Source organism: Procambarus clarkii, chromosome 14 (assembly GCF_040958095.1).
Source record: "Procambarus clarkii isolate CNS0578487 chromosome 14, FALCON_Pclarkii_2.0, whole genome shotgun sequence".
NCBI classification, from domain to species: Eukaryota; Metazoa; Arthropoda; class Malacostraca; order Decapoda; family Cambaridae; genus Procambarus; species Procambarus clarkii.
Window position 1 is genome coordinate 15,449,887 of NC_091163.1, and position 22,980 is coordinate 15,472,866.

Sequence of the window (22,980 nt, forward strand, 5' to 3'; positions counted from 1 at the left end):
CTGTATAAACATCAGAGGTCCGCGGTTGTTCAACGTCCTCCCAGCAAGCATAAGAAATATTGCCGGAACAACCGTGGACATTTTCAAGAGGAAACTACATTTATTACTCCAAGGAGTGCCGGACCAACCGGGCTGTGGTGGGTATGTGGGCCTGCGGGCCGCTCCAAGCAACAGCCTGGTGGACCAAACTCTCACAAGTCAAGCCTGGCCTCGGGCCGGGCATGGGGAGTAGAAGAACTCCCAGAACCCCATCAACCAGGTATCAACCAGGTATCAATTCCCCGAACACTATGAAGCTAGTGAAAAAAAAAAGAAACTGAAAACTTGAAAAAAACTTAATACTTTTTGGGAAATTGGAAATCAAAACCGATCAGAAGCAAGGTCAAAATACTGGCAGAATAGTTTTTGTAATCAGAGAGAAGCAAAAATTTATTTAATCTTGTTTAGATTAGAAATTAGAAAGAAATTAGAAAATTAAATTAGATTAGAAATAAAATAAAAAAATTTACTTAATCTATTGTATTTCTGGTATAAATAACGATAGAAATATAAGAGTTTATCTGTGTTCCATAGATTTAGTTTCATAAATCATGGATGTTATATTTGCAAAGATTTGCTTGTTAATTTTCGATATTATATAAAAATTGAAGTAACATAATTTGCCATGTTATAGTTAAAATATTAGTGACAACAATTATTAAATCGTTAAATGGGAGCAATTTAGACGTTCTGTCATTCTTGGAGCAGTCAGAAAAATTGGAGAAAAACGTTACATTTTGTAATCCAATTATGATGAGTTATGACCTCATTTAGAAGGCATCAAGTTATAATTACTTTCAGGCCTCATAGGAGCCATCAACGACGGAGGGTCAACTAGACGATAATCTGTATTCAAATGAAGACTATATTCAGATACACAGGAGTTATGTATAACCATTGACAATTATTTTCAATTAATCAATTATTGTCAATTTATCAATTATTGTCAATTTATGTCAATTATTGTCAATTTATCACTTTATATAATTCTACTGTACTGACCTAAATAGATAAATGTATATGTTTATCTCTCAGCCTGTCTGAGGCTGGAGGCCAAGGGTTTGGGGCCAAATTCACCCAATATTTCGAGTAATTGCCTTTAGGGACGTTTCTAACATGGACAGGTCTGACGTGGGGTAGACACACCACCAAAGGAAAGTAAATAGTTGTAAACAATCACAAACGGAGAATTCTCGGGAGTAAAGAGGAGTAAAGAGGCTCCCATATAAATGAGAATACCCACCGAGAGAGAGAGAGAGAGAGAGAGAGAGAGAGAGAGAGAGAGAGAGAGAGAGAGAGAGAGAGAGAGAGAATAAGAATTCACGATTAAATTAATAGAGAAAACCTTCTCACCATCAACACCACACCCAAGACAAGCCCCCAGACACGGGCTCACCATAGCCCGTGCTACATGGACACTTCGTTCTGAGTAGCTAAATCTGAAACAACAACAACCTCAGACACTCCCAGGGCCACAATAAGAGTCTGGAGACCGGGCCAAGCTGGCCCTATACACGCAGGTCTTCTCTATAGCACCCGCCTGGACCCCCATAAGCTCTGCTACACTCAACATTGTCGAATCTTTGGGGTCATACCGTAAGGAAAAATGTGCAGAGAAGCAGACATTGTGGACGGGTTTATCCCTCTGTAGGACTTCTCTTATAGCGTTATTAGAGGAGAAAAACATGTTATGGGAATGGAGGAGCTTCTACCTTACAGCGACCACTTGGGCTGGACGGTAGAGCGACGGTCTAGCTTCATGCAGGTCGGCGTTCAATCCCCGACCGTCCACAAGGGGTTGGAGCACCATTCCTTCCCCCCCGTCCACATCCCAAATCCTTATCCTGACCCCCTTCCCAGTGCTTTATAGTCTAACGGCTTGATGCTATCCCCTGATAATTCCCTTCCCGTTCTACCTTACAGGGGAGGAAATAGGACACTGAGGGAAACCTTTTTCCCCTATTCGGAAACCCTATTTTTTCTTTTCGAAAATGTCATTAGACCGCACATTATATTAAGTGGCGCATACATTCACATATATCAAAAACTAAATTACAAATCGCGTTTCAATATTTTGGATGGGTTTCAAAGGCTGTATTGAGTACGAAAAGTGTTTACGGAAGAGAAACGATCGAAATTACACTGATTTTGAAGCAAAGTTTGTGAAACATCTTAACACATTTCATTAAAATGTATCTTTATATCAAGTACTGATTTAAAAGATACATATAAGAAGCATCTCTTGAATAAATGAATTAAAAGTCAAGCAGACAGTAAGAAAGTTTTAAGATCTTCGTTAACTTATATTATCCAAATTCCGTGTTAAATTGTGCCAAGAATTTGAGGAAAACACAGGGAAAATGGACAATTTCAAAAGGTCAGCTATTTATCCTGTTGCCGGAGTCAGGCAGCAATCACCTCACCTTATCCTTCGCCGCTCCCTACGAATAAGGGGAGGTTAGGTGAAGCGTAGATTAGGGTGTACTCTCACCTACAAATATCTACATTTTTCCCATTGGACTTTATGGGTTCACTATAGCCCGTGCTACTTAGAAATTTTTGTTCTGAGTAGTTGAATCTAAAGCAACAACAAACTTGTAAGTTCACCTCCACGTAGGTTCCCATTAGAATCGACTTGAGAATGGTCTAGGACGGACCGAAACGTCGTCGTCCCTTCACCTTCTAGTGTGTGGTCTGGTCAACTTCCCATTAGATATTCCACTGTAAACAGTTCATGCTCATCTAATCCGAAGTAGGCTCCTCTGAGGTTCTCTAAACTAACCAATCAGTGAAAGTGAACCACAGCTTAACTAACTCATCGTGGACTGATCATCAGATCACCTAACTCATCGAGGCCGATGTCAATTAGCACTGAAAGCGTATACCCAGCCAAATCTTTTGCGTATATTAAATACCATTCAATTTGCAAGCTTGTATTCTTCAAAACGAGAGGATTTTAATACCCTTTTTTCTCTCTGGCCTTTTATTTTGTTTCGCATCAGCTTTTAAAACATCATCCAAGTAGAACACACATACGAGAGTAAACGAGTTGTGTAAACCAGGAACAATCATTCAATCCACTCTTGTGTTTCGTGTTTGTCAACAAATTACTCCATTAAACATTGCAGTTAAACCATTGTCGTTCGTAGGATTGAAGTATACAAGGTCTTCCTCAGGCTGTAATTACCTGTAAAATATTTACATCAAATGCAAATACTTACAATGAACATTGTTAACGTTCGTGAAGAGAGGGGTTGTAGCCATTCATTTATACATATATGTATTACACACATCAGCAGTGAGATATCAAACTTTGAGATATCATGGCCTTTGAGACATCAAGTTGGACAGATATTGGCAGAAAACTGAGGCATATGAACGCATATTGGAAGTTGATGATGGAAAGAGAGACTCTCGAACCAAATGGAAAAATGAGATCAAGAAGAAAAGGCTAAGAAATAAATGACGTGCAAAAAATATTTTCTGAATCTCTTTTTGAGATCACGGAAGAAAGTTAGTTTAAGACAGACAGACAGACACAGAGGGAGAGGGAAGTAGCAGTTGACCTGAATGATGACTGAACGAGGCAAGAAAGTCAGCAGGAGATGGTGTAAGATTTTTCAAGATTACATCACACACAAAAAAATAACCAAGACATTACTTAAATATTACACTAGGAAAACCTGCATGGATTATCGTACTTTAATCTCTATTACATCACTATCAATCGACTTGATAATGATCCAAGACGGACTGAAACGTCGTCGTCTCCTCATCTTCGAGAGAGTGGTTTGGTCATCACTTCTTTGTCAATATTGCATCGTTCTTATAGTTATCAATGTTTTTTATGATAATAATTATCATTATAATCGTTATTAGTTTATCCCGATAGTTACTTTGTTGCAAGTTATGACTACACTTTGTATATGGAGTTACTGCAATACGGGTATAAATATAATTTATTTGATATCATCTTGTGTTATTAGATATTTAGTGTATATATATATATATATATATATATATATATATATATATATATATATATATATATATATATATATATATATATATATATATATATATAAAAGTTTGTGAGGGTACCACCTGTGGTGCCGATGTGGGGACCCATAGCCTCGGAGAAGAAAATAAAAAGTATTCAGAGGAGACCTTGTGGTTTCTCACTGAACACTAATATTATCTTCTCCTACCACCCCCATTCTTTTGTATGTACACATATATATTTACTTTATTTGAACTTTGTTACAAAAAAGGAGTTACATATGGGTTACAAAGATGGTTATCATAGGTTGTCGAGTTCCTCCAGCTCCTCAGATGGCGGGCAGGAACCCTGGATGCAGTGCGCATTTCCCCTCTGTATCGCCACACTGAGGCGCTGGGAAAGAAAGCTTGCAGCTCCTGGGTCCCTTGTTGTTTCAATGAGCCTAGAACCCAGTTCCTTCAAAAAACTGGTAGCACTTTTACCCCAGGCGCCGAGTGTCTCAGAAGCAATGGGGACAAAATTGTAGTGGTGATCCAGTTCTCTATACTTACGGGATTTGGCTGCTTCCCTGTGGGTGGCAGCGCCACCTGTTTGTGCTACACTGAGGTTAATGTAGGTGTTAGCCAGGGTTGATACGCACGTGTAGTCCCATACCAACTGCTTGCCATTCTTCCAGGGGTTCACTGTGATACCATCCGGGCGACCAATAAGAGCATCAGAGTTACGGGGCGTTAGGTAACGGGGCTCTCTTTCAGCTGGGCATCCAGCTGTGGTGAGGCTCCTCTTGATGATGTCGTTAACTTCACTGTGCCTCGAGTGCCATCCCCCTGTGCTTTGGCAGAGTAGGCGATGGTGGCCGTACCTGTCAGCCACCACTTTGCCGCAAATACACTTATATCTGGTGTGGATTGGGGCAGCAAGGCGGAGGGCCACAGCAATTTGGAGGGCGTGTGGTGTGAGACGCGTGCCAGTTGCCGACATTGGGGTTGCTAACAGGAAATCCCCTGCATGTGGTGCTGCTACTGCTGTGAGGCGAGCAATGTCATGTTGTGTTGTTGCAGCACCCAGGCACTCTGCAGCAACTTGGTCTACAATGGGGCCATCCCAGCTGGATTGCTTGTGGGGTTTTGGGGATGGTGGTTGAGGTGATGGGCCTGCACGAGAGGCCCACTCTGTGGCACAGCGTGTAAAATTGGGATCATGTACACCTGCCAGCTGATGTAAGTGGGCAGGTAGAATTTCCTTCACAAGGTCGTCGGATGCTGATAAGGAGGACAGGAAGGCTGGAACAGCGATTTGAGTTACTGTTCGACCTCATAGGCCCCCAAGTCTTACGGGAAGAGAGGCTTGTTTCCACTGTAGGTCATCGAGAGAGAGGTTAAGGGTTTTTTCTAGCATTGATTTCAGTAACCGGTCATACTCACTTAGTTTTTGGCTGCTGTAAGATGGTGAACACCTCAGAAAGTAGGTTAACCTGGGGAGGGACAGACATCTGGTGATGAGGTAGAGTGCATCATGAGCATCAATATCCTCAATCCTCCCATCCATCTTCTTAAGGTCGGCGATTTTCTTATCAAGGACCTCATCGATGGCTTTCAACCCCAGGGGAGCTCCTAGGAGTGTGCTGTCTTCAGGTTTAGTTTTTATGGATATTTGGCAGAAGACCCTCTATTCTCTCTACGATGCCCTGGTTGGAACATATTATTTCACATTTAGAAGGGTTTAGGGTGAGGCCTAAAACTGCACCTTGCTCCTGGATTTTCCTGATGTCCTCCAGGAGGGAGTCTTGGGAACCAGCTAGGGTACCATCATCCAAGAACCAGATGTTAAGCTCGCTGGACAGGACCTCTGTGACTTGTTTGATGACTAAGCAGAAAAGGAGAGGAGCAAGGGGGTCACCCTGTTGGACGCCTTCTCGCGAGTCAATTTCATGTTCGCCAAAAAGTAGCTTAAGATCCATACTGTAGCATGAATGTACAAAAGGGCAGAGGGAAGGGAAATGACTATGAACCGCACGGAGTACAGCATCCCTCCGCACCAAATTGAAGGCATTTTTGAAATCTAGCTTGATAAGGGCCTTTTCGTCTGTGATGTTGGCGATGAAGGCTCGAGCTGCATGGGCTGCCGCCTCACACCCTTGTGGAATGCCAAACGCAAGCTGTTTTGGCTTCAGCATGTTGGCTGCTGCATCACTAACTGTTCTTGCAGCTGCTTTTGCGACAAGACGCCGGAGAGAATTGCCCACAGCTATTGGCCTGATCCCTCCATCCTTTTTCTTTAGAGCACAAAGAGATGCTCCAAAAAAGATAGGTCTTATGGACGCTGGTATGTTGCCAGCTAGACATGTGTTGGTGAATCTGGTTAGTTCCACCAAGAGGTTCTTTGCAATGTCACCCAGTGCAGGGTTGAGCATTTGCTTGAGGTGGTTGGGTTTTAGTCCTGTGAACCCACCTGCTGATCCTGTAGGGAAGGACATGGCTGCTTTATGGACCGTAGATTCAGCCACCCAGAGAGGTTCTGCTCCGGTAGCCCCCACTTGTACAATGTCGTCCTCACGCGGAGCCCTGGGTGGGTGTTTCTCCCTTAGGGCTTGAGCTGTTGCGGCATCTCTGTCGGCAATTGAGTCCTCACTGGTGATGACTCGTATTGCGCCAATAGTGTTTCCTTCCTCTATTTTCTTGGTGACTGATGTTCTGATTTTTGATGTCTCGGATATGCCACTGTTGCTCTTCCTTCCGTGGGTGTTTCTCGCGCGAGTGGGAAGGTGCACCTGGTTTTCCTCCCTGGGAAAATAATTTATAGCTTTGATGACTGAGGCAGCTAAGGTTTTGTCTCTCCTTGCAGGGGTGGCTAGACATATGTTGCCAAACTTTAGGAGGTTGTGCCATGCTTGGGTCGTTCCAGGAGAGTCGTTGACCTTTCTCAGGAGGGCAGATAATTTGGCTGCTGCATGGGGGCGGGCTGCTTTAGGGATGTGTTGCAAGGTTCTGGCCGATGTTGCTATGATAGCTTCTAATAAATTTTCTGTGGGAATGAAGGTCTGGGAGGTGTTTTGCCTTACGGACGGTGTGGGCTGTTGATTGGTGTTCTCCCTGGGAGGGCGCCCAGAACCCAAACACCTGATTCCGTTGTTGGAATGAAAGCGCACATTATCGTCCCTCAACCGGTTATAGCATACCCTGCCACACGTCTGACATCTACCGTGTCTATCCCTGCTTGATGGCTCATCTTGGCTTGGAGAAGCCTGGCTATCTGTTGAGAGCTGCGACATGGGCGGGCGCTGGGCGGGCGCTGGGCGGGAAGGTGGACGGCGGGTGGAGACTGGAGGGTGGGCGGCGGTTGGAGGCTGGGGGGATGATCAGCTGGGCGTGGCACTTACAATAATAATAATAATAATAATTTTTATTTAGGTAAAGGTACATACATAAAGAGATTTTACAATGTTTGTTGGCTTTATAGATAGAGCTAGTACATACAATGCCTAAAGCCACTATTACGCAAAGCGTTTCGGGCAGCTCAGATGAGTGGTAATACATGTACCACCTCTATACAAAGTGTGGGTATACACCCACTACACAATATGTGGGTATACACCCACTACACAATATGTGGGTATACATTGGGTGGGTGGGTGGCGTAGACACACATGGGAGCCTCCCGGCTTCTATGGGCGGGTGGCAAGGTGGCCTCGTGGGTGGGGAGGCGACGTGGTGGGGTGGGTAGGAGAGGGAGAGCAGGTACTTCCCGGCCTGGGCGCTGGGTGGGGGCGGGGGTCAGGGCGACACTAACACTGGTATAATTCCCCCGTATATCACTGCACAATAATGAATGAATCACACACTTGTAACCTGACTCACTGCACGTGTGATGTACTCACAATATGATAGATATGTTGCGTCAATTATCGCTGACAACGTAACTTGTTCAACAAAACTTTCAAAAAAGAAAAACACAAAACACTATTTGGCACACGCGTAACCCCCACCTCTCTCTCCTGACCACACAACACCCCTCACTCACCCCCCACCTCCCTATATATATTGTGACGGTAACGCGTTGGTGTTCGGCTGTTCAAAGCTAGGGGTATGGCCTCGTCACATAGTATTAAAAAAAAAATAGAAAATCTGGAACCTCGTCTGTGGTAAGGTAAGGAGAAGACACACAAAACACAAGTAAACTTTAACAATGAAATTTTAATTACGTTAAATAAACAAAACATGAATAAAATGGACAAACAAATTCGTATAATAAAATCAATCAATCAAAATAATAAGAATAATTAAATGACACAATGAAAAGTTACGTTAAGACAAGTGAGCAAAATAACAAGAAGTGCAATATACAAAAATGAGAGGTGCTGGAATATTGGCTTTAAGCTATCACCTCTCTCAGTATACGTACGCCAAAGCTTACGTCTAGCAGGGAGAAGTGTTAACTGTGTGAAAGCACGGAATATTCTGAGGACTGAGGTCGTGGCGGCCCCAGACATCAAGTAGTATGGGGGGGGGTGAGTGCAGTTGCAGCCAGACCGGCGACCAATCAGCGAGGAGCCGGCAGTAAGACAGGTAGTTTGGCGGTTTGAGTCTGAGCAGGTGTCCCTGGCTGCATACGTTTTGCGCTCTGGCAAACCTTGGAGATGTTGTTGTCTTGTTGGACATTTCTTCCATAGTAGTTTTATATATTTGTTGCGACGTATTTGTGGAGGGAAGAGCAGGCTCAATCTCTTGAAGGAGATTATCGTCACAACTCTCCCCCGAAGCCTGCGGTTCTGGAAGAAGTACGTCGTTATGTGGTGGAGTAATGGATGGAGTCGCTTCTACTTCATAAACTCTGGAGAGCTCATGGGCTAAGATGTTGTCGGAATCTTGGTATAGCGTGTCTCCAGGTTGAATTTCTGCAGTTATCAAGCCCATAGTAGAAGACGTTGAGATGAGAAGTGGGCGTGCTGCAGGAGGTGTAGGGTGGTGTGGTCCGTGTTGATGGTGGACCGAGCACTTTTCAGGTGTGGAGTGAAGTGCTGGAGCTTCAGGATGAGGAAGAGTAGCTCCTTGCCAATTGTTCCGTAGTTCCTTGTAGCAGTAGTCGCTGACAGGTGTATTCTCCTCGCCTCGTTGCTGCATCACGACACCACCAACGTCGGTACCACTGGCGTCGACATGGAGGATGAAGGGCTTATCTGACGAGGTGAGAGTGGAATTAGAATATGGCAAAGGAGCACGATTATTATCCTGAAAGTATTTGGGAAGATCATTAAGGATTTCGGAATTAGAAAGCGCTGACTCCTTGTCAGTGCTTTCGGGAGGAGAAGCTGGGAAGGTCTCACTGTGGATGTAGGGTTCTGTGAAGGTGGAATAGTTAATTAGGACAGTGGGAGGAGTACCATTATATTGCTTCAGGAGGTTGACGTGGCACAGCTGGGTCTTCCGCCGCCTATCTGGAGTCTCTATTACGTAGTTGTTGTTATTCCTGCACTCTTTGACGCGGTAGGGTCCTGAAAACCTGTTTTGTAAAGGTGAACCTGGGATAGGGAAGTATGCAAGGACGAAGTCTCCCGGCTTGAATTTTCTTACTTTGCTGGTCTGGTCGTAATGAGTCTTCATTCTCTCCTGGGCTTTCAATAGATTATCATGGGCAAAACGGTGGACTCTCTCTAGAATGTGTTGAAGGTTTTGAAGAAACTGGGGCACATTCTGATGCTCACTGAAGGTGGCATCTCGGAGAGAGTCTTTGAAAGCCTTAAGGGGAGTACGGCACTTACGGCCGTAGAGCATCTCATAAGGAGATACTCCTAGGGACTCATTGGGGAGACTTCTGTAAATACACATTATAAGGTCGATCTGCTTATCCCAATCCTTAGAGGTTTCACTACAAAACTTTTTCAAGAGTGCTTTGATAGTCTGATGACTACGTTCAAGAGAACCCTGTGAAGCAGGATGATAGGGGCTGGACAATACCTGTTTGATGTTGAACTCCTCCAGTGTCCTTTTGAAGAGATCACTGGTGAAGTTGGTACCACAGTCGCTCTGAATCTCCCTGGGAAATCCGTATTGAGTGAAGATCTTCAATAGATGTTTTATAACCGTAGCAGCCGTGATGTTCTTCACTGGAACTGCTATGGGAAATCTGGTGGTAGGACACAGGATGGTTAGGATGTAGGCGTTACCCGAACTGGTCCGAGGTAAAGGACCAACACAGTCTATTATGAGTCTGTGGAAAGGTTCCGCAGGCACCTGTATGGGAATCAGTGGCGCTCTGGGAATGGAGATGTTCGGTTTGCCTGCCATCTGACATGTATGACACTGTTTTACGTACTGTTTGACGTCATTTACCATACCTGGCCAGTAGTAGTCTTGACGAATTCCATGGTAAGTCTTGTTGAAGCCGTAGTGGGAGAGCGCTCCGTGGGCCAGGTGTAGAATAGTGGGCCGCAGGCTGGTAGGAATCACAAGTTGGTCGATGTTGGCCCAATCGTCCTCCTCCTTCAGTTTACTGGGTCTATATCTGCGGTAGAGCAAGTCGTTCTCTAGGAAGAACCCAGGAATACTGTCGGGTTGAGTCTCAGCCTGGAAAAACAATGGTGTTAAAGTAAGATCTTCCCTCTGCAACTTACGGAACTCCAACTTGGTCAGATGCGGGGGTAGTTTCTGAGGGTCTTGAGGGAAAGCGGTAGCAGTAGAGTCAGCTGGCTGTGGACGTGCGGCTTGTGCACGGGTGGTCACGAGAACCGGAGGAGAAACTTCATCACTCTCTTGAACCTCTGCTGGAACATATTCTAGAATAGGGTTACTTGGCACAGAGTTACACACCTGGGGTTTGTCCATGACGATCAGGTTGGTCGGTTGCAGGTCTTCTGCCAAGTCGTTGCCTAGGAGAAGTTGCACTCCAGGCATGGGAAAAGGTTTTTCCCTGACGGCGACTTGGACTTCTCCGTTCACGTAGGGACAATCCAGGTGGACTCTGGCGAGAGGGTATGGAGTGGTAGCAGTGAGGTCAGTGATGAAGACAGTTTCTCCGGTGCAGGTGATGTTGGGCACAGCCGACTTCAAGATGATCGATTGTAGAGCCGCTGTGTCCCTCAAGATCTTCAATTTGAAACGTCCCTCCGGATTTGAACCGTTGGCAGAGACAGTTCCAGTATACAGGTGGTTACTGAAAAGAGAAAGATCATTAACATTAACACCAACATTCATCACAGGCTTACCGGACTTAGGAGGAGTTGGTTTGGGTTTTTGTTGGTCAGTGGTTCCCTTGTATTGAGACTTACCACACTTGTCTATGGTATGTCCATAGAGTCTACAATACTTGCAGCACAGTTGCGAACCAGCTTGATCGGGGCTCACTTTCTCGTAACTGTACCACGACTTCTTACTGGAGGATGGTTCGGGTGTCAGCCGGTGGATGAGGCTGTAAGTGTCAGCCGACTTAGCACACTTCAGGTAGTCGGTTTCTTCTTTATCTGCAAAGTAGAGGCAGACAGGAGGCGGCACACGTCTCAAGAATTCTTCAACAAGCATCAGGTTGACGAGTTCTGTAAAAATAGAGACATGTGCTGCTTCCAGCCATTTCATGAAATACCTCCGTTTCGTGTTAGCAAACTCAAGGAAGGTAGTGGTACTTGCCTTCAGGTGGTCACGGAATTTCCTTCTATAACTTTCAGTAGAGAGGAGGTAGGCGTCCAACACTGCTTGTTTCAGAGTGTGGTAGTCATTCTCAGACGCCAAAGTACTGAGTGTGACTGCAGCTCTACCTGTAAGATGGACTCTAAGAAGTGTGGCCCATTGGTCGACAGGCCAACTGAGTTGATTAGCAAGGGTTTCAAAGGTGGTAAAGAACACATCAACTTCTGCTTCTACAAAGGATGGCATTAACTTACTTGCATGTGATATATTAAAACTGACGGGAAGATTGGCAGTAGCATGTTGGCGTTGAGTGAAGTGCGAAGTTTCCAAGGCGATTTCGCGTAGACGACACTCAAGAGCCAGAGTCGCTTGTTGCTTGTCATGTTCGCGTTGCATCTCCAACTCGCGTTGTTTGGTTTCAAGCTGTACTCGTTCACGTTCACGGAGTAATGCGACCTCACGTTCGTGTTCTTCTCTCCTCAAAGCAGCTTCGCGTTCTCTGAGGGTGATTTCTCGTTCTTGTTCTTCCCTCCTCAAAGTAGTTTCACGTTCTCTGAGGGTGATTTCTCGTTCTTGTTCTTCCCTTCGTATGGCAGCTGCTTCTCTTTGCTGCTCACGTTCAATCTTGGCCAGCTCTAGTTTAAGTTTCATCGTTGCCAAGTCAGTTTTATCTGCAATATAGTAAGTTTCATGAGTTTCAGAGTCTATCTTACCTTGCTCTAAATAGTAATCCAGCAACAGGTTGTATAGGTCATTTTTGTTGGCTTGGTAGGGAACTTCTAGTTGATACTCATGTGCAAGAGTTTGTAATTCAGTCCTCTTGGCACGACTTAAAGTCCCTATTTCACCTGCTGGATTTGCACGGAAAGCTTGGAGACGAAACATTGTGAAATTAGCAAATAAATGTAACACGAATATTCAATAGTGAATGTCAGAAACAGGACAACGTGGCAACTGGTACCTATCCTGTGAGATCTTTAACAATTAAAGTTAAGTAAAAGATGTTAAATGATTAATTTAAATCAAGGGGGCAGGAAATCTTGTACCCGGTACTCATGTAAGAGGATAAGGGCAAGAAAATCCTACTAACAAATGAAACAGAGTTTCGAAAACAAATGAAACAGTTAATTGCCTCAAAAGTAAAATTGGTAGTCCAAGGATGTAGGCATACCTTGCCAAGTCTCTATAGGACATAAAGCAAGTTTTTCCTACTGAATTTAATATGATACTTACAGAATTAGCGAACTTTTGTGCTCTGAAAAAGTAAGCTAATTCCCTACCGTTGTATGTATCATCATCTCTGACTGACGTGTAGGGGTGCGAGGTGTCAACTGGTGACGAGAACTGCTGCTGAGGTCCCAATTCAGCAAATAAAGTTCGAGCTAGAGGAACTATGGCCCTCTTTGTCCTCCTACAGTCAGATTGCAGAAGATTGGGTACTCTTGACCCGGGGCAGACCACAGTACCAGGGTACCAATATGATGATCTCTCAAAAATAAGAAATATCCAAGGGACAAAGATGGTAAACACGAGTAATAACACGGAGGGAGAGATGACCAATTAAGAGTATGACTGAGGCCTACAGTCACCACGTAATCCAAAGTTGTCTCACCTTCACTATATGTTACTCTCGTAATGCACAATACACCGCACCTTATAAAAAATGAAATTGAATATGAAAAATAGTAAAAGCTACGTTAACAAAGTTAAATACGCTTACCATTAATTACCACGTGGCACCAGTACCTGAGTGAAGCTCCTAGGACAGGCCCCCATATAATATGTGACGGTAACGCGTTGGTGTTCGGCTGTTCAAAGCTAGGGGTATGGCCTCGTCACATAGTATTAAAAAAAAATAGAAAATCTGGAACTTCGTCTGTGGTAAGGTAAGGAGAAGACACACAAAACACAAGTAAACTTTAACAATGAAATTTTAATTACGTTAAATAAACAAAACATGAATAAAATGGACAAACAAATTCGTATAATAAAATCAATCAATCAAAATAATAAGAATAATTAAATGACACAATGAAAAGTTACGTTAAGACAAGTGAGCAAAATAACAAGAAGTGCAATATACAAAAATGAGAGGTGCTGGAATATTGGCTTTAAGCTATCACCTCTCTCAGTACACGTACGCCAAAGCTTACGTCTAGCAGGGAGAAGTGTTAACTGTGTGAAAGCACGGAATATTCTGAGGACTGAGGTCGTGGCGGCCCCAGACATCAAGTAGTATGGGGGGGGGGTGAGTGCAGTTGCAGCCAGACCGGCGACCAATCAGCGAGGAGCCGGCAGTAAGACAGGTAGTTTGGCGGTTTGAGTCTGAGCAGGTGTCCCTGGCTGCATACGTTTTGCGCTCTGGCAAACCTTGGAGATGTTGTTGTCGTTGTTGGACATTTCTTCCATAGTAGTTTTATATATTTGTTGCGATGTATTTGTGGAGGGAAGAGCAGGCTCAATCTCTTGAAGGAGATTATCGTCACAATATATATATATATATATATACAACTTTAGAACACTTTCCCTCCAGGAGACTCGAACCCTAGCCAGCACAGAAGCCTTCCAGCAACTGGCATAACAGGTACGCCTTAACCCGCTCCACCACCAGCTCAGACCCTTAAAAGAGATGGTAATTTCGGAGTATTTAAATACCCCAAAGATCAACACCTCCCAAGAGCACCAGAGCAAGTGAGGGGTCATTTATACGTTAATTTCATCAAGTCCCTGTTAATATGGGAAGACACAGTGTCTCTGCTTAAGGCACAACTCTCCTAGACACGAGAGTGAAGTATACAACTTTAGAACACTTTCCCTCCAGGAGACTCGAACCCTAGCCAGCACAGAAGCCTTCCAGCAACTGGCATAACAGGTACGCCTTAACCCGCTCCACCACCAGCTCAGACCCTTAAAAGAGATGGTAATTTCGGAGTATTTAAATACCCCAAAGATCAACACCTCCCAAGAGCACCAGAGCAAGTGAGGGGTCATTTATACGTTAATTTCATCAAGTCCCTGTTAATATGGGAAGACACAGTGTCTCTGCTTAAGGCACAACTCTCCTAGACACGAGAGTGAAGTATACAACTTTACAACTTGAGAGTGAAGTATACAACTTCTGTGCTGGCTAGGGTTCGAGTCTCCTGGAGGGAAAGTGTTCTAAAGTAAAAAAAAAACCAGTATATACTTCACGAGAGTGAAGTATATACTGGGTTTTATGGAGCTTACAGTCCCCAAGTAGACATTTGAAGGCATAGACGACATTAGTCTCTTTTAAAGCGTTCTGTTTTGTGTCTGGAGAGTTTCTCATGAGTAGGCTGGCCGTTTTTCTGGTTTTATAGTAAATCGTCAGTTGTATCCTCTGATTTTTGTCTGTAGGGATAACGTTTCTATTAACAATATCTTTCAGGACCCTTTCCTCCGTTTTATGAGCTGTGGAAAAGAAGTTCCTGTAAAATAGTCTAATAGGGGGTACAGGTATTGTGTTAGTTGTCTCTTCAGAGGTTGCATGGCGTTTCACTTTCCTTCTTATGATGTCTTCCACGAAACCATTGGAGAAGCCGTTGTTGACTAGGACCTGCCTTACCCTACAGAGTTCTTCGTCGACTTGCTTCCATTCTGAGCTGGGAGTTAATGTGGCATGATATGTCTTATACCGTCCACAAGTGGTTGGGTACCATTCCTTCCCACCGTCCCATCCCAAATCCTTATCCCTGACCCCTTCCCAGGGCTATATAGTCGTAATGACTTGGCGCTTTCCCTGATAGTTCCCTCTCTCTCTCTCTCTCTCTCTCTCTCTCTCTCTCTCTCTCTCTCTCTCTCTCTCTCTCTCTCTCTCTCTCTCTCTCTCAATGAGATAATCACTCAAAGCGACTATTGTTGTTGGTCAACAAGCCCTGATCAGGAGAGTAATGACCAGGGGAACTAGCTAAGTGGTTAATGGCCTTTGTGCACCATGTGCACCTTTAATGTGCACCTTTGTGCACCTTTAATGGCACCATGAGTGCCAGGCCTTTGGCCTGGCACTCATGGTGCAATAACGTCTTTACCGCGCGCCTTGAGTGCCAGCCTCTTGTTAGAGGGTCTTTCACTACACTTAACCACCTTCAATGTTTTTTCCCCTTAACCAGGCTTAGAAAGTCTGGTCACGTGTGTGTCTGTTAATGGAGTTCTGTTGTTTGCTTTAGTTAGCAGGCTGGAGCTCTGTTGTTTGCTTTAGTTAGCGGGCTGGAGATCTGTTGTTTGCTTTAGTTAGCAGGCTGGAGCACTGTTGTTTGCTCTAGTTAACAGCCTAGAGCACTGTTGTTTGCTTTAGTTAGCAAGTTGGAGCACTGTTGTTTGCTTTAGTTAGCAGGCTGGAGCACTGTTGTTTGCTTTAGTTAGCAGGCTGGAGCACTGCTGTTTGCTTTAGTTAACAGCCTGGAACACAGTTGTTTGCTTCAGCCTGCTAACTGAAGCAATGTTGTTTGCTTCAGTTAGCAGTCACGGCTCTTCTCAAGCACAGCCTGAGGATGGTGGGGCAGGCCTGACTTGTGAGAGCTTGGTCAAACAGGCTGTTGCTTGGAGCGGAGCGGGTTTTCTTTATTCTTATAGTCTTATGCTTTAATAGTAGACTAAAGTAAACTCAAACGAAAAAAATCCACAAATATAAAACTAAGCCGCAGATATCTTTACTGCTCCAAAGGATATTAAACCCGTAATTCACTCTCCTGGCCAGTCACAGGTTAATGAAGAACAATAGTCAGTGTCAGGGAAAATATTATTCTTTTTTAAAACAAGTTGTGATGACTGTGTTAATTTATGTACCAAGCCTTACATTTAATGACTTAACTTGGGGAGGTGGGCTAATTACATGCAGATATAATGAAGGAATAAATATGTCAAGTTGTCATGTTAAATTATGCAAGGCTTAACCTTCTCACCAAGGCACTTGCAAATGATTAGTTTGTCTGGCACTCCAAACCCACTCTCGATTATGTAATGAGAGTGGATAATTGGGTAGCATCTGTATATCTATCTATATATATATATATATATATATATATATATATATATATATATATATATATATATATATATATATATATATATATATATTATAATTTGCTTGTGCAGTGCTCGTTCATTGCTTGTATAGTGCTCACAAGAGTGTTCACACAAGTGGAGTTAAGGACACTGCATGGAAGGGTTATTGGTCCAAGCAACACTACTTCATTCTTCTTACTTAAACATTTGGTTGCTAAAGCTATCTTATATACAATGCTACTGTCTTTGAAAATGTTGACACGTTTAACAAAACACATATCTGAGCGTCAGGCCATAATATAACTGCAAAATGAGCTTTGGAAAGTACATTTTTTAAACTTCCTTTTTAAGTGGACACAAAAAACTGGAAAAGATTCTCTCTAGAACCATTGATCTAAAGCTTTCTAGCACGAATGTTCTATATATTTACGTTCTTCCCATGAAAAAGAAGTGAAACATTAACTCCAAAGTTCCTTTCATAGTTTTATTATGCCTTGACGCTCACAGACGCATTTTAATTGATCTTGTCAACAATTTTCACGGCAGAGTAGATATGTATGCAATTTGGCTGGAGCCACCGTAATTTATAAGCATGAGTGAGGTTTAGCAGGATGTTGCAAGGGACTATAAAGGCTTTCTAAGTTAACTTACTTCCTATGTTCTTACGATAACTGGGGCCGTTTGCTGGATGCTCTTTCGTGATCCTGAAGATGATGAAATGTATCTCTTTGTTAGCCATCAGTTGATGGTTGACAGAGGTTGTTTAGGGTGTTGTGCTTCATCACTGTCTAATCTTCTACTGTCATTGTATCTCTCGCGTATATCTGTGTGGCCAACTGACAGTTATATTCTAACCATCTTCAAAAAACAAAATAGAATGTCGAGCATACTGTCCCAGCCATCATACCATTAGAAGTTAACGCTATCGATGTTGATACAGAGTTAATTACGTCGAGTCCTGGGTCTGGACTCGGGCCTGTCTGGGCCTGGACACGGGCCTGTCTGGGCGTGGACTCGGGCAGGGCCTCGCTAGGCCTGGCCACGGCCGGTCTGGGCTTGGACACGGGCCTGTCTGGGCCTGGCCTTGGGCAGGGCTTGGCTATAACTGGACACGGGCCGGGCCTCGCTAGGCCTGGACTCCGGCCTGGCTGGGCCTGGACTCGGGCAGGGCCTGGCTATAACTGGACACGGGCTGGGTCTCACTAGGCCTGGGCTCGGACCTGTCTAGGCCTGGACTCAGGCAGGGCCTGGCTATAACTGGACACAGGCCGGGACTCACTAGGCCTGCACTCCGGCCTGGCTTGTCCTGGACTCGGGCCTGTCTAGGCCTGGACTCGGGGAGGGCCTGGCTATAACTGGACACGGGCCGGGCCTCGATAGGTCTGGACTCCGACTTGGCTGGGCCTGGACTCGTTCCTGTTTTGGCCTAGACTCGGGCAGGGTCAGTCAGTACCTGAACACAGGCCGGGTCTCGCTAGGCCTGGACTCGGGCATGACTGGGCCTGGACTCGGGCCTGTCTGAGCCTGGACTCGGGCAGGGCCTCCCTATACTTAAACACGGGCCGGGTCTCGCTAGGCCTGGACTCCGGCCTGGCTGGGCCTGGACTCGTGCTTGTCTGGGCCTGGACTCGGGCAGTGCTTGGCTGGGCCTGGACCCGTCGGGCCTGTCTGGACCTGGACTCGGGAAGGGCCTAACTATAGCTGGACACGGGCTGGGTCTCATTAGGCCTGGACTCGGGCCTATCTGGGCCTGGACTCGGGCAGTGACTGGCTATAACTGGACACGGGCCAGGTCTCGCTAGGCCTGGACTCCGGCCTCGCTTGGCCTTTACTCGGGCCTGTCTGGGTGTAGACTCGGGCAGGTCCTGGCTACATCTGGACACGGGCCGGGCCTTGATATTCCTGGACTCGGGCAGAACCTGGCTATACCTGAACACGGGTCGGGACTCGCTAGGCCAGTATTCGGGACGACTTACTGGGCCTGGACTTGGGCCTATCTGGGCCTGGACTCAGGCAGGGCCTGGCTATAGCTGGACACGAGCTGGGTCTCACTAGGCCTGGACTCGGGCCTGTCTGGGCCTGGACTCAGGCCTGTCTGGGCCTGGACTCGGGCAGGGCCTGGCTACATCTGCACGTGGGCCGGGTCTCGATGGGCCTGGACTCGGGCTTCTCTGGGCCAAGACTCGGGCTTCTCTGGGCCAAGACTCGGGCTTCTCTGGGCCAAGACTCGGGCAGGGCCTGGCCATAGCTGGACACGGGCCGGGACTCGCTAGGCCTGGACTCGGGCCTGTCTGGGCCTGGACTCGGGCCAGTCTGGGCCTGGACTCGGGCAGGGCCTGGCTACATCTGCACACGGGCTGGGCCTCGATAGGCCTTGACTCGGGCCTGGCTGGGCCTGGACTCGGGAAGGGCCTGGCTATACCTGAATACGGGCCGGGACTCGCTAGGCCTGGATTCCGGCCTGGCTAGCCTGGACTCGGGCAGGGCCTGTCTATTGATGGACACGGGCTGGGTCTCGCTAGGCCTGGACTCCGGCCTGCATGGGCCTGGACTCTAGCCTGTTTGGACCTGGACTCGGGCAGGGTCTCACTAGGCCTGGACTCGGGCTTGTCTGGGCCTGGCCTGGCTACATCTGGATATGGGCTTGTCTGGGCCTGGACTCGGGCATGGACTGGCTACATCTGGACACGGGCCGGGTCTTTCTAGGCCTGGACTCGGACCTGTCTGGGCCTGGACTCGGGCAGGGCCTGGCTATACCTGAACAGGGGCCGGGTCTCACTAGGCCTGGACTCCGGTCTGGCAGGGCCTGGATTCGGGCCTGTCTGGGCCTAGACTCGGGCAGGGCCTGGAAATAGATGGACACGGGTTGAGTCTCACTAGGCCTGGACTCTTGCCTGTGTGGGTCTGGACTCGGGCAGGGCCTGGGTATAACTGGACACAGGCTGGGACTCGCAATTCCTGGACTTGGGCAGGGCCTGGGACTCGCTAGGCCTGGACTCGGGCAGGGCCTGGCTACATCTGGACACGGGCCGGATCTGGCTTGGCCTGGACTCGGGCCTGGCTGGGCCTGGACTCGGGCAGGGCCTGGCTATTGCTGGACACGGGCCAGCAATAACGGCTTTCGCCGTTTTCTGTAATTAGCATATTTTCAGTATAAAATATCGTAATTTGAAAATGAAAATAGGTGAAGAGAGTCAGAATTCCGCTCAAAAATCACGCTCAGGATTCAAATTTCCGACATTTCAGATATTTTAAAAACTGCAGGGGGGTTTGGGCAAAATATGATCCATCACGGTTTTCAGTAATTAGCATTTTTACGGTATAAAAGATCGTAATTTGAAAATGAAAATAGTTGCAGAGAGACAGAATTCGGCTAAAAAATCACGCTCAAGAGTCAAATTTCCGACATTTCAGATATTTTGAAAACTGCAGGGGGTTTGGTCAAAATATGACCAAATATGGGAAGCTGTGTTTCCCATAGTGGCATCATTATCGTGGCTCAAAGGCATAGTTATCGTCCTCCCAAATGGTAGTGCTGTCGCCCATAGGAACATAGTTACAGGCTACAAGGGGGGAATAGGTATCGCCCTTAAGTTTATATTTGTCGATCCCAGGGGCATAGTTGTTGCCACAGGGGCATAGTTGTTGCTACAGGGGCATAGTTGTTGTCACAGGGGGCATAATTGTTGTCACTGGGGGCATAGTTGTTGTCACAGGAGCATAGTTGTTGCTACAGGGGGGCATAGTTGTTGTCACAGGGGGCATAGTTGTTGTCACAGAGAGCATAGTTGTTGTCAGAGAGGGCATAGTTGTTGTCGCAGGGGCATAGTTGTCACAGGGCACAGTTGTTGCTACAGGGGCATAGTTGTCACAGGGGGCATAGTTGTTGTCACAGAGGGCATAGTTGTTGTCACAGGGGGCATAGTTGTTGTCACAGAGGGCATAGTTGTTGTCACAGGGGGCATAGTTGTTGTCACAGAGGGCATAGTTGTTGTAACAGAGGTCATAGTTGTTGTCACAGGGGCATAGTTTTCACAGGGGCATAGTTGTTGTCACAGAGGGCATAGTTGTTGTCACAGAGGGCATAGTTGTTGTCACCGGGGGCATAGTTGTTGTCACAGAGGGCATAGTTGTTGTCACAGGGGCATAGTTTTCACCTCAAGGGCATAGTTGTTGCCACAGGAGGCATAGTTGTTGCTACAGGGGGTATAGTTGTTGTCACAGAGGGCAGAGTTGTTGTCACAGGGGGCATAGTTGTTGTCACAGAGGGCATAGTTGTTGTCACAGGGGCATAGTTGTCACAGGGGCATAGTTTTCACCTCAAGGGCATAGTTGTCACAGGGGCATAGTTTTCACCTCAAGGGCATAGTTGTTGTCACAGGAGGCATAGTTGTTGCTACAGGGGGTATAGTTGTCACAGAGGGCATAGTTGTTGTCACAGGGGGCATAGTTGTTGTCACAGAGGGCATAGTTGTTGTCACAGGGGACATAGTTGTTGTCACAGAGGGCATAGGTGTTGTCACAGAGGGTATAGTTGTCACCTCAAGGGCATAGTTGTAGCCACAGGGGGCATAGTTGTTGTCACAGGAGCATAGTTGTCACAGGGGCATAGTTGTTGTCACAGGGGGCATAGTTGTTGTCACAGTGGGCATAGTTGTTGCCACAGGGGCATAGTTGTTGCTACAGGGGCATAGTTGTTACAGAGGGCATAGTTGTTGTCACAGGGGCATAGTTGTCACAGGGCATGTGAGAAAAGCTGTTAGGCCGGATGGAATCTCGCCATGGGTATTGAAAGAGTGTGCAGAAGCACTTTGCTTACCATTCTCCATAGTGTATAGTAGGTCACTGGAAACGGGGGACCTACCAGAAATATGGTAGACTGCTAATGTAGTACCAATATACAAAAAGGGTGACAGACATGAGGCACTGAACTACAGGCCAGTGTCCTTAACTTGCATACCATGCAAGGATGAAGGAGAAGATTGTGAGAAAAAACCTAGTAACTCATCTGGAGAGAAGAGACTTCGTGACAACCCATCAACATGGGTTCAGGGAGAGTAAATCTTACCTTACAGGCTTGATAGAATTATACGATTAGGTGACAAAGATTAAACAAGAAGGAGAAGGGTGGGCGGACTGCATTTTTTTTGGACTGTCGGAAAGCCTTTGACACAGTACCCCATAAAAGGTTGATGCATAAGCTGGAGAAACAGGCAGGAGTTACTGGTAGGGCGCTCCAGTGGATAAGGGAGTACCCTAAACAATAGGAAGCAGAGAGTTACAGTGAGAGGTGAGACCTCTGACTGGCGTGAAGTCACCAGTGGAGTCCCACAGGGCTCTGTACTTGGACTTATCCTGTTTCTGATATACGTAAATGATCTCCCAGAGGGTATAGGCTCATTCCTCTCAATGTTTGCTGACTACGCCAAAATTATGAGAAGGATTAAGACAGAGGAGGACAGCTTGAGGCTTCAAGAAGACCTGGACAAGCTGCAGGAATGGTCGAACAAATGGCTGTTAGAGTTTAACCCAAGCAAATGTAATGTAATGAAGATAGGGGTAGGAAGCAGGAGACCAGATACAAGGTATCACTTGGGAGATGAAATACTTCAAGAGTCAGAGAGAGAGAAAGACCTGGGGGTTGATATCACGCCAGACCTGTCCCCTGAAGCTCATATCAAGAGGATAACAGCAGCAGCATATGCCAGGTTGGCTAACATAAGAACGGTCTTTAGAAACTTGTGTAAGGAATCTTTCAGAACATTATATGCCACATATGTCAGACCAATCCTGGAGTATGCGGCTCCAGCATGAAATCCATATCTAGTCAAGCATAAGACTAAAATGTAGTGTAGATATGATAGAGATAGACAAGTGTAGATATGATAGAGCCCAATAGGCTCAAGAACCTGAACACCTGTTGATTGACGGTTGAGAGGCGGGACCAAAGAGCCAGAGCTCAACCCCCGCAAGCACAACTAGGTGAGTACACACACACACACATTGAACTACAGGCACTGAACTACAGGCCAGTGCCCCTAACTTGCATACAATGCAAGTTAATGGAGAAAATTGTGCGAAAAAAGCTTGGAACTTTGTGACACAGCACCAACATGGTTTCAGGGATGGCAAGTCATGCCTCACAGGATTAATTGAATTCTACGATCAGGCAACAAGCATCAGACAAGAAAGAGTGGGGTGGGCAGACTGCATATTTTTGGAATGCCAGAAAGCCTTTGACACAGTTCCTGACCAGAGACTAGTGCGAAAGCTAGAGATGCATGCAGGAGTGAAAGG

General features: G+C 46.1%; 1 protein-coding gene across 1 annotated transcript in view; it reads right to left on the minus strand.

Annotated features, from left to right (window-relative positions):
- Nucleotides 1–22,980, minus strand: part of LOC138364735 (uncharacterized) — a 51,801-nt gene that overhangs the window by 8,435 nt on the left and 20,386 nt on the right. The window lies entirely within an intron of this gene.